The sequence below is a fragment of the Lagopus muta genome, chromosome 7 (genome assembly GCF_023343835.1).
Source record: "Lagopus muta isolate bLagMut1 chromosome 7, bLagMut1 primary, whole genome shotgun sequence".
Classification (NCBI taxonomy): domain Eukaryota; kingdom Metazoa; phylum Chordata; class Aves; order Galliformes; family Phasianidae; genus Lagopus; species Lagopus muta.
The window spans coordinates 41643855-41662238 of record NC_064439.1 but is presented as its reverse complement, the minus strand read 5'-3'; the positions used below and the strand labels follow the sequence as shown (position 1 = coordinate 41662238).

The following is an 18384-nucleotide window of genomic DNA, read 5'->3' as shown; positions in this document are numbered from 1 at the left end:
TTAGTTACTTGTGGAACAAAACCACAGTTTTTTTTGTGTGTGTGCACAGGACCTAACAAAGTGGGTCCCAAAGCATATCTACAGATTTCACTGCTACAGCCTGGTTTCTCAAAGACCTGAGGATTTGGATCTGAGAATCTGTAGTGCCTCCTCATTACATTCAGTGTTAACATCTATTTCCTAGATGTTAGAAATGGGGAAAGCAGCCGATTCTCTGTTCCACCTCTGCTAATAACAACAATCTTGTGTATGAGCTATGGTTTTAAACAAAGGTAATTTGATGTTTCTCTCAGTTTAGGTCCTATAGATTACTGTTAAGTACACATAACTTACACTATTAAAAGCCTCATTTGTTAGGACATAGAGGAGAAACATCTATCTTGCTGAACCTCCTGAGCATAGCAAAGAAAAAATAAACCACTTATTTCAGCACAGGGCAAAGTTCTTGCCTTCCTTCAAAGCGTAAAAGTACAGTTCTGTTCTTAAACATAAGCTGATAGAGTTCATCTACCTGTAGGTACAATTGCTTAAATATCATGGTGAAAAAGAGAGTAAAAAAAATCACCTATCTCATCACAAAGGGAACAGCAATATACAAATGGTGGACCTGAAATCAGACAACAGTATTTTTGTTTCGTCATTGCTTGAACCAGGATCAGAATCAGTTTCACACCAGCTTTATTTTGTTAGCCTGGCCATTTTTGTGATCACATCTTTCAAAATTTTTTTAACCCAAAATATCCTTGTGAAGTACTTCAAGACTACTTTTACTCAGTTAAATTCTGGTGATCTTTTAAAACAAATAGGCCAGATAATGCTCTGTGACATAAAAGCACTCTGGCGTAAACCAGTGCCTTCAAAAGGATTCTTCATGGATACAGAGATCTGAGCTATCACATTGCAGTGGAGGGTCAAGGCCTCATTCTCAACATTCCATAGGGATGCTGAACAAACTTTGCATTAACAGCACTCACCCTTACTGGGAAACTGTGAACAGTTTTGTTTGCCATTCCTGTCCTGTAAGCATGTGAATGTTGCATTGCATCTCTCCCTAAACCAAACTCTTTTAAAACAAAACTGAAAGCACTGCAATCCAAAGGCTGCCAGTGTATCTAACTTATACCATTGTATGCACAGACTCAGAATTTCAGAATAACGTATAGTTGACTTTTTTTAATAATTGAAGGTATTTTATTAATCCCTATTGTTCCCTGCATACATATGACATATAAAAATTGATGGACTTTTTGATATTTAGCAAATATTAAGTTGGATGGTTTATTTCAACTAAAATCCTGTATAGGAAAATAGCACAGGTATCACAACTAAAAATAGTGCTTCAGTGCAAAATATGGAAAATTCAATTTGTTTTCATTTGTTGTAGGACTGTATGATTTTTCTTCAAATGCATAATAATAAGAAAAAAAAGTGCAAAATCTATTCAGCATGATGGAAAACAGAGGATTTTTTCAAGTAAACATCATCTGGAATTCATATCTTTCTCAAAGCCACAGCTGTGAAAGGGATGCACTCAGACCAAAGATGTCTTCCTGTAAAAGAGGAGCAGTCTTGTAACAAATTTGACATTCTACACACTCCAAGAAGTTCACTTTTTTTCTCTGTTTGAACACATCAGAAGCAAAGATCATTGCACCTTAAAAAGTACATATGTGGGCTAAAGAATAGTTCATAGTAAATAGTTTCCTGGCTTGTTTCTGTCTTTAAACTAATCTGCTTTTAACTCATTATCCAAGGTTGCATGCCATTTAAGGAGATGACTGCTGCCTAAAACATCAGATTGAGTTCTCCTGTCTTAATATTATAAACCAAAGTAAAATTAGACCTTTGTCTTCCAAATGATGCGGATATATGCTTTGTTTTATGCACTTCAGACAGTTTCTACTTCCAGCAGTTCCAGATCCCTGGGAAGCTGTGCACCTGTATCAGGCCAAAGTATAACAGTGCCCTTGTACCTCACGTTTAATGCTTGTTACTGAATAGGTCAGGTTGGTGACTTTGCTCTGAAAAGTTAGAACCTTGCCCTATGTGGCTGAGCTCTATTTTATTTCTGTGCAGTTAAAACATAAGGAAATAAAGTATCTTCTCACAAAAGCAAGACTATCAGTCCCAGGGATGGCTTTGTTCCATACAGATGGCAGGGGAAAGCAATTTTCAAAAAGAAAGACTCAGCAGAGGAAAAATGCAATTGTAAAACATCTACTGTTGTGAAGCACTGATATAAATCAGCGTTTATGCAAGCACTTCACAACACTCCTTTAAAGAATACATGAAGGGCTTGAAAATAATGTCTTTACTGTGTTTAAACATAAAGAATCTTAGGTACCATCCAAAGACAAAACACAAACTTTCTGGTTGCTGGTGCTTGTTTCTCAAGGGATAGTGTTATTTTCTAAAGGCAATAGAAATTACTAAACTTAATTTCTGCCTACTTCACCAAAGAAAAGTTCTCAGTGTTGAAAGAATCTTAGGACTGAGCCATTGGATCTTAACCAATGTAGTATCACAGTTATTTGGTGTCAATTAGCCTGATCAGTTAACCTGTTTTCTCAGTAGTTGATGTTGTCTAAAGAGGAACTACAGGAAAAAAGGAGACAGGCTATTCAGCAGGATCTGTGGTGACAGAACAAGGGGAAATGGCTTCAAGCTCAAAGAGGGTAGATTTAGGTTAGATATAAGGAAAAAATCTTTTACAGCGCGGGTGGTGAGGCACTGGAACAGGTTGCCCAGAGATGTGGTGGATGCCCTGTCCTTGGAGACATTCAAAACGAGGATGAATAAGGCCCTGGGCACCCTGATGTAGCTGGGGTGTCTCTGTTCATTGCAGGGGAGTTGGACTAGATGGCTTTCAGAGGTCCCTTCCAACTCTAAGGACTCTATGATTGTTACAAAGTAATGCAGAGTGGGGCTGCTGATAGGATCTTCCCTGGGTTGAGAAGACCATCTCTACGGCCATTTGGAATGTGGTTTGTCTTCCACATCACTGCTGCAACCACTGAAATGCACCACTGTGCTGATATCTGTTGTTTGCTTACCATGAAAACATTCAGTGTCAGTGACCATCTATGGGTGCAACTTAGTCTTATTATTGTGATTAGACTCAGCCCATTGATGCAGCCTATCCATAGCCCTCTGCAGAGCCTTCCTATGCTCAGTCAGATCAGCAATCCTGCCCAACATGGTGGTTTCTACAAACTTACTGAAACTCAGTCATTAATAGTTAAACAAATCTGGACCCGATATTGTGATCTGGGGAGTGCCAGAGGTGAATGGCTACCAGGTTTGAGCACCTTCATAGTGGCAGTCTCTTCTATCTGGGAGTTTGTGCTATAGCATGAGCCTGGTGCCTCTCATCCTTCCTCCACTTAAGACCTCTGGGAAAGGTCAGGTTTAATCTTCCATGCACCTTGTAGGCAACTGCAGCCACCACTCAGAACCTCCCCGAGCGTTTTCTAAAGCTAAGCAAAGGCAACTCCCTCTCATTGTCCTGGGACGCTTGGTGCCCTGAGCTCTCCCCAGTCCCAAGGCCCTGGGATGGGACTATAAAATGAAACATAAAAGATAAAAATGATGAACCCAGCTGCTCACTTCAGCTTTGCCTGTCCAGGTCAGGAACAAGCCTCAGAAATGATCTAAGGTTTTAGGTGCCTATTTCCATGCCTGCATACAAGCCGCTACCTTGTTTCTGAGCCTCCTGTTGAGCTACTGGTCCTAGGTTCTTTTACAAACAGGTCACTTTTCAGACATCCTGGTATTGTCTTTCCCAAAAACGTTTCAGAATCTAATGTCAAGAGAAGTCGTTACCAAGCAGCAGATGGCAGCAGAGGCGCAGTCTGACAAAATGGCATCTGACATAGAAATGTGCATGAAGCAAAGGTGTAGAATTGAAATCCTCCATGCAGAAAAAAAAAGTAATGGCTCTCATTGACATCCGCTGATTTTTATAGAGATCAAAAAGTGGATGTGAGCACAGGGAGGCAGCAGGTGGTGTGTTTCAGCAGCGGCAACAGTGACACGATACAGATTTTGAGGACCACAGCATGCAGGCTCTTGTTCATCACTAGCAGAAATGCATAGCTAATGATGGAGAAAAACTATGTTCAAAAACAGTGTTTTGTTGCTGAAAATTTGCTCTATCAAATAATGCTACTGCAGTCTTTGTATCTGTTGTAGTTTCCATTGAAATAATCAGAAAGTATTACTTTCAGAGGGACCTACATATTTTATATGCAGCCCAACACAATTCCTCTTCACTCAGTGTGGTCCAGGCAAGGCAAAAGGTTGGATACCCACGCAATTCTAATCAGAACCACACTTTTCACCTTCGTGGCTTCAGCACGTCAGAACAGATAAACCTACGTAACCTTTATGGCAAGTGATGCATTGACATTTCTCCATTAAAAGCTCAAAAGAGCCTTTGAAGTGTCCTTAGTTTGTCATGTCTGAATTGGATTTTAACTGAAAATTCAACAATGAGTTATAATCTCAGCAAAGAGCTCTTGAACATATATTTTATCATCACTGTATTGTCACTGAACTGAGAAGGACATCTCAGATTCTGCAGTCTCATGGTTATTTCATCCTAGACCAACTGACTGAATACTGTGTGTGGTCACAGTGCTTAGGAGCAATCAATCTTGTTCACCAGGAAAAAAGGTTAGATGGGAAGCAAAAACAAAACCAAAAATAAAATCCAGTGTAAAAGAGAAATACTAATAACAAACAAGTGATGTTGCCAAGCTATTGCTTCAACCAGGAGCTACAAAACTATACTGATGCTAACACAGAATGAATATAGAAGTAGTAAAATGAATATTGCCATTAATAGTTCTGAGGGAACTCAAAAGTTCTCTTTACAAAAGCTTCCTGTGCTAGTAGGAATCTAAAATCTAGTAGGACCTTTTATATCTTATTGCTCACCGCCTTTCTGTCGGAGCCAAAAGTCCCAGTAGCTTACTCTCATCTGGATTTGCAAATTAGTCATGCTAAATCTAAACAAAGATTTCTTTAAAAACACATCTGAATATGTTGCTGTCAACCAATCTGAAAGATTGGTACCTGCGTGATTTCACTGGCTTCCTTATCCTTTACCAACTGGACACCATATCTTGTTTCCCCAGAAAAGCACCCTGACCTTCAGGCTGTAGGGAGATGTACAGCACAGTGCATAGTGTGTGGGGGTAGAGAGAGAAAGCTAAAGGGATCATGATTCTCTAATCCAGTGATTAGGACTCCTTCTCTCTTCCAGCAAGCTAAAAAACATCTGTCTCCAGATATACTCAACTACACCCAAATAACTTAAAGATTAATTCTTATTTCAGTTTATATGTTTGAGTTATGGAGACATCAGGGATCTCAAGAGAAACCAGGTATAAAGCACACATGGATAGAAAAAAAAAATATTCTTTCAGGTAGCTATTGTCTTTGTTCTTCAGTATTCTGTCTGGGCAAATCTGACTCTCCCCTTGCAGCGTCTATAGAAGTCAGACATTTAAGTCACTTATTGCACGATCAGAGCAAGAGACTTAAGAAGATGGCACATCTAAATTTCTTTCTGGAACAATCTTTACTCAATCATGAAAACAGCTGCAGTTCAGTAAGTTATCAATTTAGCAACGTGTTTTATAAGGCCTGCAAACATGTCAGTACTTGCTTTGATATCCATGGGGATAATCTCTCCTGCCATTTTTAATAGAGATTGGCATCACTCTTGGTTTTATGTAAAAGAAGCTTTGCTTTTAAGAGTTGCAAGAAAACTCATATAGCCTTTTCCATCCATATCCTCTGAGAAGATTGTTCAGACATCCCTGTGTTGCTAGGCTAGCAATTCCCTTGATGGTAGCAGTAGAAGTGCCAACAGAGACAGCCATGTGGGCTGCTGAAGCTCAGCTTTAAGAAGATAAATACTGGAAAGTTGTTAGCATGTACATTTGAAACTCTGATTTCAGTTCTAAACTTGCCCCTGTATAAGTTCTAAACTCCTGCCTTCCAGCAGAAGCTCCTGTTCACATAGATGAATATTAGATGCTAATTTCCTTTAGGTTTCCATTGCTCTCAGTTCAAATTGTGTAGCTGGAAGTGCTCACTGTTGAGGGATGCTGCTGTATTTTATCATTCATCCAGCTGAACTGAACATCATTTCAAGAAATCATTCTGGACAATGTGGAAATTGCTAAATGAATGAAAGAAAGAGTCTTGGGTATTTTCTATGGAATTCACGCTGTCAGAAAGAGCATCTGCTTCCTCATGCGCTGCATTAGCTCTACACATATGAGCTGAATTTAACAACAGTGTAGGATTATCTCTCTAAAACAACGTGCCGTATTTGTGGAGTTACTTTATATAGTTTTCTAAAGAATATGTTGGGCCATTGGACTAGCAGCATTTTTAGCACTTCATTGTTTGCAGTGTTTAAATTCTATATGAGAGACATGTATCAAAACCAAATGATGTTTCTCTTTTCATAACTGCAGCAGATTCTGAATGTCCTGAGGCTATGAGTGACTGGCACAGAGATTAGATAGCACTGCATAACAGCAATGGCTGGAGAACAGTAGAGCTGCATATACTGCTTTAAACATGTATCATTTTTAAAATGTGACTCAGATGAAGGAATATTTTGTGGTCAGATAAGTATTAAGTTACAAACTATTTACAAACCAAGTCTATGTTGCAGCATTGCTGAAATAAGAACAACGGACAATAATATGGCATAAGGTTTAGTTATTTTTTCTCTGAAACATGTGAGGCATGCCAGTGCAGTAACTTCTCTAGGAGTACTTAGATTGAAGGTATAAAGGTCTTTGATTACATTCCAGGTTCATGCCACAATTTGTCTTTCTTCAGGATACTGTAGCAGTGAACTAAGGAAAGTAGAAGGAAGGAAAAAGAAGACTAGCATGCAATGCAAACACCAGAAATGTGCATTTGTGGAATTTGTCATGGTGTTTAATTGATACCCCATGTCTCCATCTCTTGGAATGGCTTCTGTTTATGGGTTGTGACTGTGTATATGTATCTGGAAACAGAACATAATATTGTAAATGAAAAATGATTGTAATCTTCTGAGCTGAAAGCATGGGATTGGAGATTATCTCCTCAATATCAACTCATACAAGCCCTTACCAGGTAGGTCCAACTGGTTGTTGTATAGCAAGACACACTGAAGATCTCCACATGCCAGTGCTAACCAACTCTACTAAGGCTGTGCACCAAGTTTGTTGTGGTAAATGTTAGCTCAACATATCGGTTGTAAAGATCACGTTCAAGTGCAGTGAATTTGATCTCTGTGAGATATACTAGATTTATAGATCATGCTACACAAGTTGCATTGTGTGCTGTTTGTATGTGCTGTATGGCTGCAGTACATGCAGATATTTCATGGCTGAAAAAGATACTACCAGTAGATTTTACTGAACCTGACTTGAAGACTTCAAAGAACTGGTTCACTGGGTAATTGTTACTTCATTTCTGAGAAGCTGTTTGTTGTGCTCTCCTCTTCCTTCCACAAACTCATTTTCTCTGCCTCTCAGTCTTCATTTCCATCCCATTCCCACCTTTCAATGTCTTTCAAAGCATGCCAAATAGTAAGACAACCAGACAGGTACTAGCAAGGCCTCTTCATTCCTGCTACTGAAGTATAGCTGTTGCAACAGCAAGACATTTTTCTACACTCCCTTAGGTATTGCTTCACAGCACAGGTCTGAGTGCTCACTTAGCACCTAATTCAGTCTTCTGTCTTTTTTTTTTTTTTTAAACATAACGACAACAGTGGTGCTGTGTAAGGAGATACCATGTATGATAATGGAAGGGGGGAAAGATGGGAGAGATGTTTCTGGCTGGGGGTCAACATGGATCAAAGGATCTTCAGTCAGCTGAAAGACTACAGTACCTCTTAATGTCTCTATGGTAGGAAACAGAGCACAGGTGCTACAAATCACTGGGGAAAGGCAAAAAAAAAAAAAAGCATACATTAAATACATCAGAATGTTGTCTTTGCAGCCACAAGACCCGAACGTCTTTTATAAAGCTTCTGCTCTGCACAAAGAAAGAAAGCTACAATGACATCTAACTCCCCAGAGCAGTTTCTAACAAAAACAAAGTCTTTTCTCCATTTTACTTGTTTTAAAAAACTTTTATATTGACTTCAAAGGAAAAATATACTATGAAACACTTTTCCCATGTATTTATAAGCACAAACTGCCACTTTAAGAATAAAGTAAGTAAAGCCACAAAATGCATAGCTCAGGCCTGTCAAAAACATATTGCACTTAAATCAGAAGAAACATTTCACATTGCCTCCTCAAAACAATTTACTAGCATTCTGTTTGACTATGAAATTAGTTGTGGAAACAGTAAACCTACCCAGCTTTAAATTGTTAAATGTCAGAGCTGGGGTTATGTTCACAAATGATGTAGAGCACCAACTGAATGACCTTTATTGAGTAAAAAATTTGTTGCAATCTCTGGTGAAGCCTTTCCATTGACATGACTTCAGATTAGGTATTATGTTAGAATAAATACTGGCTATATCTAACAGTGAAGGAAACATTCAAGATACTACTTTGTTCTCCCTCCCTCCCGCCTGTCACTTCTTTCTCATGCATCTGCTAAAGCCCAAGGCTATTGGAAACATTCAGAGTTGTCTTTGAAAACTAATCTGCATGGAAGAGAAATCGAAAGTAATGACAACCTCTGCTCTTCCTGCTACTCTTGAATTGTGTACACAGATGAAAGAAACTAATTGTTTTTTCTGGGTTAAGGACCCGGTTTGTGTCTCAAACTCAGGTAGCCACATGTTTTTGTTTTCCGTCATAAAACCAAAACGGATTGAAAATGAAATGGGCACAAATGGGCACCTTCAATTTAGGGAGTCATGATGGGGCTCCCTCCATTCTCTCATTTTCTCCAGGACTCTGAGAATTCATCTCTACTAAATGACAAACTGTCTAAATGTGCTTGGGCTCAGAAACAAATCTCTCTAAATTCCCTAGGTTGGCAACACAGCACTATCTTTTTGGAATGGCATTCAGGTGCTTAGTTGTGTCCTATGCCAAGATGTGCTAAAAAAATGAATCTGGGCCTGTCTTCTTCCCACTGCAGTTCAGGGTGTGGTGTCAACACAGTAACTTGCTACCCTGAAAAGGATGCTGATTTGTTTGGATTCATCTTTTCAAAGAAAAATGTATCACTCAGCCTACAGCACAGAATGATGTTTAAGTTGTGTGGTCTGCTTTTCTGAGCATGGGTATGGGCATGTTACATGAAGTGCCTCCTTAAGCAGCAGGCATTTTCAGAAGGGTGCAAAAGCAGAGTACCAGCCTAAATACACAGCTCACAGACAAATGAGTGCACAGATGGGATGCAGTGCCTGAAGCCCACATGGAATGAGCAACAGAACCGAGCACGCATTTTGTTTGGTGGTGATTGGGTAATGTCTGTGTGCTTGGTAGTGAGTCCTGATTCTGTATTTCAGTGTGGTCATGTGAATTTTGATGATGCTGAAGGAGCTATCTATTTAATTAGTCACACCTGAGGGAATTTTCATTCACTAAGTGTTTGAGTACCTTGCTTTTCTTATAGGACACTTCTGTTGTCACTGTACGAGAAGAACTGAACTTCTCTTCTGTCAGTTATTTAAAATAAAACTTGTGAAAAACAGATGTAGAAAGAAATAAAGAACATGCTAAAAAATTTCTAATTCTTCCCTAACAAATGGGAAAATTACTAATATCTGTGGAAAATGCAACAGATAAAATAATAGGCCCTGGTGAATGATATATAAACTATTTCTTTATTGACTTGAAACCAACTGGTAAATTTACCAGATAGGGATAATTGCTATAGGCATGTTCATGCTTCTGCTACTAATCTAGCTGTTTAATTGCTCTTATAGGTTTGCTGTTCATTGGCTGTCACGTGTGTAATTTATGATCTAGTTCTTCAAAGCAGGGGACTCTGTGCTTTGAGTCTCATCTATCTTCCTTGTAAGTACTGTTACAGAAAACTTCTGACAGGAGCATCAACTATAGATGCATAAAGCTATACAAAACAAGTGACTGAAAAAGCAATGTACATGCTCAGAAAACCAATATAGTCAGCTTGCAAGATTCTGTGTGGAAAGGACATGAAACTGTTTGATTATTCCTATAAGTGATACGCATATATTCGGTTATCAGAGACATTTACTGTTCACCTACATTAAGCTGTGCAAAACTCAGCATATTTGGCTCAGTGCTTGTCAGCTAGAGCTCTTGGAACAACGGGGGACAGAGGAATTGTAAGAATAGTGGGCTGAAGGGAAGCAAAGAGAGACGGAGCCTGCACCAAGACAACACATTTGGATGTATGTGAGGAGGGGAGAAGTGGATATTAACAGAGCTTCCTGCAGTCATACTTCCATATGGTTAAACAGCTGTGCTTGCTTCTCTCAGAAACATACTTTGCTGTTACTGCCTGGAGCCTGATTCATTCAGAGTTACACTCTGGGCCATAGCATAATAAAGCAAAACCTTACTTTCTATTTGGATTGTAATAATTAAGTGCCAGGTACAACGTTAACAAGCTTCTAGGCAACTTAAAAATCTAACTCCTCTTTCCATCAGCATTCTTAGTACATGATTGAATTGGTCTTACACTTTATTTGAGCCAATATGAAAATGGATCTATATCTAATGTGTACTTAGATTTCTTTATTTTGATTACTTAGAAGTAGAAAATGAGAAATATTATTACTATACACATCAGCTAAATCACTCCAGCTGGATTGTGAAGCTGAGTAGTACACAGCAATGCCAGCAGAAGAGAGTGAGGAAAAAAAAAACCTAAATGTGTAAAGGAGAAACCAACCAAGGAAGATATTCAGCGTCCTGAAGAATTTTTTCCTTAATACCTGATTCTTTTTAGACTCATAACCACAAAACTGAACAGACCATTCATTCCTATTTCTGTATGTTAAAGTCTGCAGGTTAATGTATACTATTCAGATTGCAGAATCTTATCTTCCAAATCTTGATCAATGTCTATTTTAACTGTTGTCTTTGCTTTTGATGAAGGAGGGAGGAAGAGCATGTGGTCATATGCTATTTAGTTTCCCCCTTTTCTTCAGTCACTTCCTCTTTACTTTGCTATTATTCTTCAGGCAAGAATTATTAAATAGCATACATTAGCCAGACTTGAAGTTGAAACAAGGAATTTGCTCAGAATATTTTAGGAAGATGGTGGAACTTTAGATGCAGCTAAGAGATGCTTGCTGACATCTCCACACTGGCTGAATAATTGGATAAAAAAGAGTCATAAAGAGTCGTAAGATGATGTTAGGTTTGGATTTGAGCTATTTTTTCTGGGAACTTGGTCCTGAGATAATACATTCTGAATTGAATATCTTTTTTTCTGTAGCACTTTTGTTTTTCTCCACTTGTATTTAGTACAAGTATTACCAATACATCTGTGTACACAATACAGGTAAGATTAATTAATATATTCTATGACTTTTCCATAAAGCTGCTACAGCTGGCAGTGCTGGCAATCAGGAGTAATTCCTGCAGATTCTAATTAGCTTCAGATTGTGAGGAAAGAACCAAACCCAAACACTACCAGAAATGACATCTCATATTTAAAAGTGTCTGTAACCAGAAAGGTATTCCTACTCTGTAAGTTCCCAGGATGACAACTTCTCTTCTAAATATTGTAAGGGAGAGAAGAAAATTAAAATATAGCACCATTTTCATTGCATTTCAAAATCTTTACATACACTCACATTTATCTGCTCCTTTCAGAACAAAAACAAAAAGCCAAACCTGTTAGAGTAGTCCAAATTAAGAGCATAACTCTAAGTCCATTTTTCTTAGTCACATTCTGACTCAAAAAAATATATGTTGTGGAAAAACATGGTACCGCATTACATTTCTTAACCATCTCTTCATACAATTATATAGATTATATCCAAAAGAAGAAGCTGATTTGTAAAGAACATTTGACTAATGTATGCATTCCTTAAGATATTATCAAATGTTTCACAACAAGGAAGAAAAAAAATGAACACTGCTTGTGAAGAACTCTAGAACTTTTTGTGAAAATATCAAGAACCACTAGAAATATCACTGAATAGCATAGAAGATATAAACAGAGAAAACTTCTCTTTAAAAGCACAAGTAAAAAATTATCTCTAAAAAAACTTCAAAAAGAGAAAATAAGATTACTAAGATTATTTCAATTACACAGATCACATCATGAGTTTTCTAAAGAAAGCATAATCCTCTACTAAAGCAGCTTCTTCAACTTGACAGTACAAGTTTTGGTTTGAACCCAGAAACCTCTTGTGGAGCTTTAATATCATCTTGACTAAACTTAGAAAAAAAGAAACTTTGCACAGGTTATTTTAAGCATTCCAAAAAGAACTTTTGCAAGTTTAATGCATCAGGGTTTTTCTGTACATGCATACAACCAATGAATAGACAGATATTATAATTATAAAATACACCAGAGTTTGGCTAAACTACTATACCAAAAAGAGAATAAATAAGAGTGCTTACCCTTATCCCACACTCACTGTAAAACTGCAAAGAAGGAATCTCCAGAAAGAGACCTTTCCCCACTGATGGTCAGCTCTTAAATGGACCAAGGAGAGGTGCAGCCAGGCTCCACCCCTTCCATCACACAGCTGAACTGCCTTCACCTGTGCTCCCAGGGCTGACTCAGTGCTCACCTCAGGTGGTCAATCAGAGGCTCAGGCTGTGATTCAGCAGTTCCCATACAGCATGTAACAGTCCAAACTTGTGAATACATCTTTCTTTTTCATCACTTTGTCCATATATGCTTTTAATTTACTAGTTATAGCTGTACAGCAACTAATGATACATCTGGACTCTGTTCTGGTAAACAGGAATTAAAATGCATCAGAACTATGTTTGCAATTGTGGTATATTTTGCATCACTTGAAATTTTTCAATTTGTGACTCCATTTTCATCTGACATAAATCCATGACCTGCAAAATTTCAAATGGAATGTATAGAGGTGCAATCAGACATTCAACTCAAAGAGAAATCAGATTATGTCTCTTTACCAGTCCTTCACAAACCCCATCTGGTCAGAGAGAAGCACTCCTCACTGCACAATCACGCCTCATTCATGTCATCGCTTTTTAGTTCTAGGCACACATTTATGAATGTCTGTATTCAAAGATGAAGCACAGGAAAAGTGCCATCAATAATCTCTGACAAACACCTCGAGAACTCACTGAGAATTGCAGCCACTACCATCAAATCAGACTGATACATTAATGTCACAAAAACAAGGTCAAATATGTAGTTTTATATTTGTATTGCTCTCCTTTTTAAAAAAAAAATGTTTTAATAAAACAAATTTTGTTACTTATACACATTAACTATGTTACATATAAGGGCTGTTCTGTAAGTAATGCCTCCTATTTTATTATGTTGACGCACAACCTCAGAGGCAGATATTGGCGGTATGGCAGTAGAGGTTGAACCTTCCCACCAATATCCCATTACATGTTGTTGCTGTGTGACAGATGGCAGCAGAGCAGCAGTCTCACAGAATGCTGTCTGACATGGAAGTGTGTAAGAAGAAAAGGCATGGAATTGAATTCCTCATGCAGAAACAACTGCCCCCACTGACATTCATCGACTCTTGCTGAATCTTTCTGGAGGCCAAACTGAATGTGAGCACAATGAGGTGGCAGGTGATGCATTTCAGCAGTGGGAACAGTGACAGTGGCTGGCACAGGCTCTTGTTCATCACTGGTAAAAATGCATAGCTGGTGATGGCGACTCCAAACATTTCCCAAACTGTTACAATTCTTTAAGAAGCTTTATTATAGCTAGAAGCGTGTAGCTTTTGAACTAATGATTTCATAGCTGTTTTAGCAATCTCCCTTCTTCCACTGCCTCATGTATCCCCATTATCTTGAGGTCTTACTGTCCTCTAGTGGTGAAGGACTATGACAAGTAAAGTTACAGGAGCATTTAAAAGTGGATATTCTCTCCATTACAACTTTCATCTTCTCCACATAATTTTCAGGCCTCTCAGCAAATGAATTCCTAAAAGCAGCTGCTGATCTCATCTGGATAGACGGTAATAAAGTTACTAAGTGTAACGTAGTAAGTTCAACAGTTTCTTGAACTGTGAACTATGGCCCAAGGCTGAATTCGTTAGGTAGTGTACAATTAACCACCAGTATATTGTATTATTTTTAAAAGGAAAATCAGCTTCCTTAGCAATTCTCATAAACATGCCCATAAAAATAAAGTATGTTCAGACTTTAGATGGCTTTTTCAGCCTATTTCTTCAAAGTGCAGTCTTCTAAGTATTACATTTGTTACAAAGTTTTGCTTATAAATGCACACTTCTAACTTGCCAATCTAACGATGAATTGTAATAATTTCTGAGTTATTCTATCTCCTATATCCATTTCCAGCACTTCAAAGTACTAGAACCCCCAAGGTAAGCCGTTTCATGTTGGTCACAGAAAGACCGTGCAAGGCAGAAGTCAGTTACAGTGATGGATACAGCCACAGCCATACGGGGTCACATGAAAAAAAGAAGACATCTACCTTGTCACCATCACCAGACAGCTGCTGGACCCTACAGACCACTCAGAGCAGATGGTGAACTACGGACTGCTAATCAGCTCTTGCTTAGCATAAGGGTGTCAGAAGAGGACAGACGCAGATTCCTTTCATGCAGATGAACAAAATGCAGGCAACATAACTGGGCAGAGGCAACAGTGATTTCCACACTCAGAGCTTAAGAGCTGGCAGTTTCAAACTTTTTTTTGCAACAACTAGATTATGAGATTCAAAACAGATCGTCTGAATGGGAAAATCCACCACAACTTAATTGTGTTTTATATCAAGACTCATATTACACGGAAGTAAGAAGCTGAATAAAAAGATCAGCCATTTCGCTTATTCAGACTTGCTGCACAGCTTGGAGCACTGGTGAAAGCCAACGTGTTAATAAAAGGCAGTCCAATAACAAGCAACCTTCTAGAGCAAGCTATTCACTGACACTGAGAAGAAGTAGAATCATATACAATCCAGGAGAAAACTAACTTTTGAAAAATTACCATCCAACTTTTCACTGCACATCCTCAAGTAGAACTCTTTTAATCACACTTTATCAGACACAGATATTTTTGAATAATAAATGAAATCATAAAAAGTGATCGATTTGATTCAGGGCAGGCACAGACAACTCATAGTCTCCTACAGAGGTCTGCTTACAAACTTTGTGACTGTGATATGTAGACATGAAAGACATTCCAGTATCTCAGTTAAAAAAAAAAACATTGTTTTGTAGATTTGTTCAGCTGTCATTTATGTAAAGCACCTTTTGCTTATAGATCATCTATTCTAATCATAACAACTCTTATTTTTAACAGGTTGTCAATCTCTGGCAAGCTATAACCTCAAAACCTTCATCAGATTCCTTCTGTCTTTCTATATCCTGCCCCTGTACACTAAATTTTACAAGGATATGTAATTGTATACTGGATACACTATTTTGTAAACTGAACATAGGCTAGCTTGGAGCTCATCTTAACAGTGTATGTAAATAACCAATCTTATTTCAGAAAGCTAGTTCTTGCAGCTTTACTTACCTCCGTAGGACAGATCCTCAGATCCTTAGATTTCGTTCATTAGCTGTTGACAACTCCTGAAATTAAACAAAGTCTAAAGTGAAAAACTTCAACAATAAATCATGTGATATTATATTATACATTAAAGACAAAATCAATCTCTCTAGAGATGTTATGTAAATATTTCTAAACTTCAGCCCAGTATATTTTAATTAACAGCAAACAACGTTTTAAGACAAAGTCAGGGCAGCTAATCAGAATTCAGCAAAGGGAAATGGCACGCAATGTGATGCTGAGCAATAAAACTGGAAAGTAGACTTTTCAAAGTAGCCAGAGCTTAGAGACTGGCTGAACAATGGCCTGCTCGTGGGAGGTGCTGAGTGACTACCTCTGCATCACTTGTTTATTTCTCCACTATTTTACTTATTAAACTGTATTTACCTTGACCCACAAGTTGTTGGGTTCTTTTTTTGCTCTTCCAATTCTCTCCCTCATCCTGCTCAGTGAGGGTTGTGAGTGAGTGAGAAGCTTAATTGCTGGCCAGGGTCAATTTACCACAACATCTCACACATGAATTGTTTTAACTGCCTCTCTGTATTTGCTAAATAATAGCAATGTTAAACATGAAGGTGCTGAAGTGTCCCAAATGTCCATGCTGAATGGTGAAGAACATTATGACACAATTCACCCAGCATTGATGTCCTCAAAGGATTAAGGGTTGGGTTGCTCCAAACGAAGCTTAAAAGAATAATGTAATAATGTGAGTCCATTTTTAAAGAACTTCCTATGATACTTCATCCAGTGAACAATTTTCTGGGTCAGTTCATTTCAGAAAGTTAAGACAGCTCATCCTTAGATTTTCTGTGACTCTACTTCCAACATTTCTGCAAATATATGAACAGCTGGATGTCTTTCTGAATTGTTCTAAGGGGTGGTTTAAAGCAATACTTGTTTGTTTACAAATTAGACATTGAAATAAGATATTCTAATCTCTAAACATTAGAGAAAACCAACCCATGAAACCACAGGGAAGCAAGTATAATCCTTCTGTTCAGAAAGGCTTGTGCTAATATAGTCTGTACTACTCATTAAATTTCTGTAATGCATCCAGAGGCAGCATTAGAGAAACAATATCTACAGCCTTCTGAGCTATTTGCTACTGTTAAATGGATATTAGAAGGAATCCAGGAGCTCTTACAATAATGTAGTTTTTCTTCTGGGCTTAAAGCCTGGAGATTTTGACTTTCAAAGACTCTAAACTTGACAATAATTCAGTTTAGGCATCAGCATGAACATATTTCTGATTATTTCTAGAGCTCAGACAGCAGAATCTTGCTTTGTTACAGAATTACAGGCTCATTGGTTGAATCACCTTGGACATTATTGTCATTATTAGAGAAGACAGTAGCTCTCTTCTTACAGTTATAACATATTATATATACATTTTTTTTTCCTCACTGAAATGGATTTTAACTGGAACAGAAAACCAATATAATCACAAATGATATTCAGACAATAAATTATTTTTCCCCAGGAAAACATAGGGAGAAAGTCATCCAAAGTCCCATTAGTGGCAAATAGCACATTTTCTCCAAACCCAGAATTTCTACTAAGGGAAATACTTCTCCTCTATTGCACAAAAGAGTAATTTCTCCCTTAACAGATTTTGAGATTCAGAACTGAGTCACTGGAAATTTATTTCTAGGAGATTTCTTCTTTTTTTCTCATATTAAGATTGGTCATGGCTAGCACATAAGAGAGAAAAAACACTCCTTGAAAGTAGTGACATTATTGTTTTTCATGCTGACAGTAAAAGAAGTTCTGGGATTTGGGAACAAAATATTATCCTGACTTTAATGGATATATATCTCTGAAATACCCAGGATGGTTGAAGACACAAGACAAAGCTTTTGAAGAGGGTGACAGAGGAAAATGGTACCTAAGCCTGCCTTCAGCACAGAAAATTTATTTTTCATGAGACACAGAACACAGTTTAAAAAACTATCTACCAAATATGCCTTGTCTAAGAATAACTTAAGGGACAGATAATCTACAGCTATCTTATTCATAAAAAGGAAGATTTTAAAATGGAGAATCCAAAAGTTTAAACAGAGCTGTGGAAGTAGCACAACATTGGATTGGGTTGCCACACACTGCAATTACTAGCACCTACTTCTTGGTAAACTCAATATCATCCATTCTCCTCTATTCTCCTTCAGCGTGTTCTAATAGTGTCCAGAGAAGGGCAACAAAGGCGTAAGGGATATGGAGCGCAAATTTTATTTGGAGCAGCTGACGGAGCTGGGATTGTTCAGTCTGGAGGAGGCTCAGGGGAGACCTGATCGCTCTCTACAGCTGCCTGAAAGGAGGCTATGGTGAGGTGGGGATTGGACTCTGTTCCCAAGTAACAACAATGGAATGGCCTCGAGTTGCTCCAGGGGAGGTTCAGGTTGGATATGAGGAAGAATTTACTCTGAGAAAGAGCAGTGGCACAGGCTGCCCAGGGAGGTGGTGCAGTCACTGTCCCTGGAGGTGTTGAAGAGCCGTGTGGATGTGGCCCTGAGGGATGTGGGCAGTGGAGTGATGGGGATGGGTTGGACTAGATGATCTTAGAGGTTTTTTTCCGGCCATAATGGTTCTGTGATTCAAAGGTCACTATTTTCAGGTGGTGAAAGATAGATAGTTCCCCACAGTGCCTCATCCTTTTATAAACACATACATTAGGCTTGTCTCCTCTGTTATATCTCAGTTTAGCTCTTTTTTT

The 18384-nt window shown here is 38.3% G+C and overlaps 1 protein-coding gene across 1 annotated transcript in view; it reads right to left on the bottom strand.

Moving 5' to 3' along the window:
* Window positions 1-15660, bottom strand: part of TMEM108 (transmembrane protein 108) — a 226412-nt gene extending 210752 nt beyond the window's left edge. The window contains exon 1 of the mRNA XM_048951308.1: window positions 15642-15660. The gene's annotated coding sequence lies outside the window, so the exon portion shown is untranslated. The remainder of the gene's footprint in view (window positions 1-15641) is intronic.
* Between the last annotated feature and the right edge of the window lie 2724 nt (window positions 15661-18384).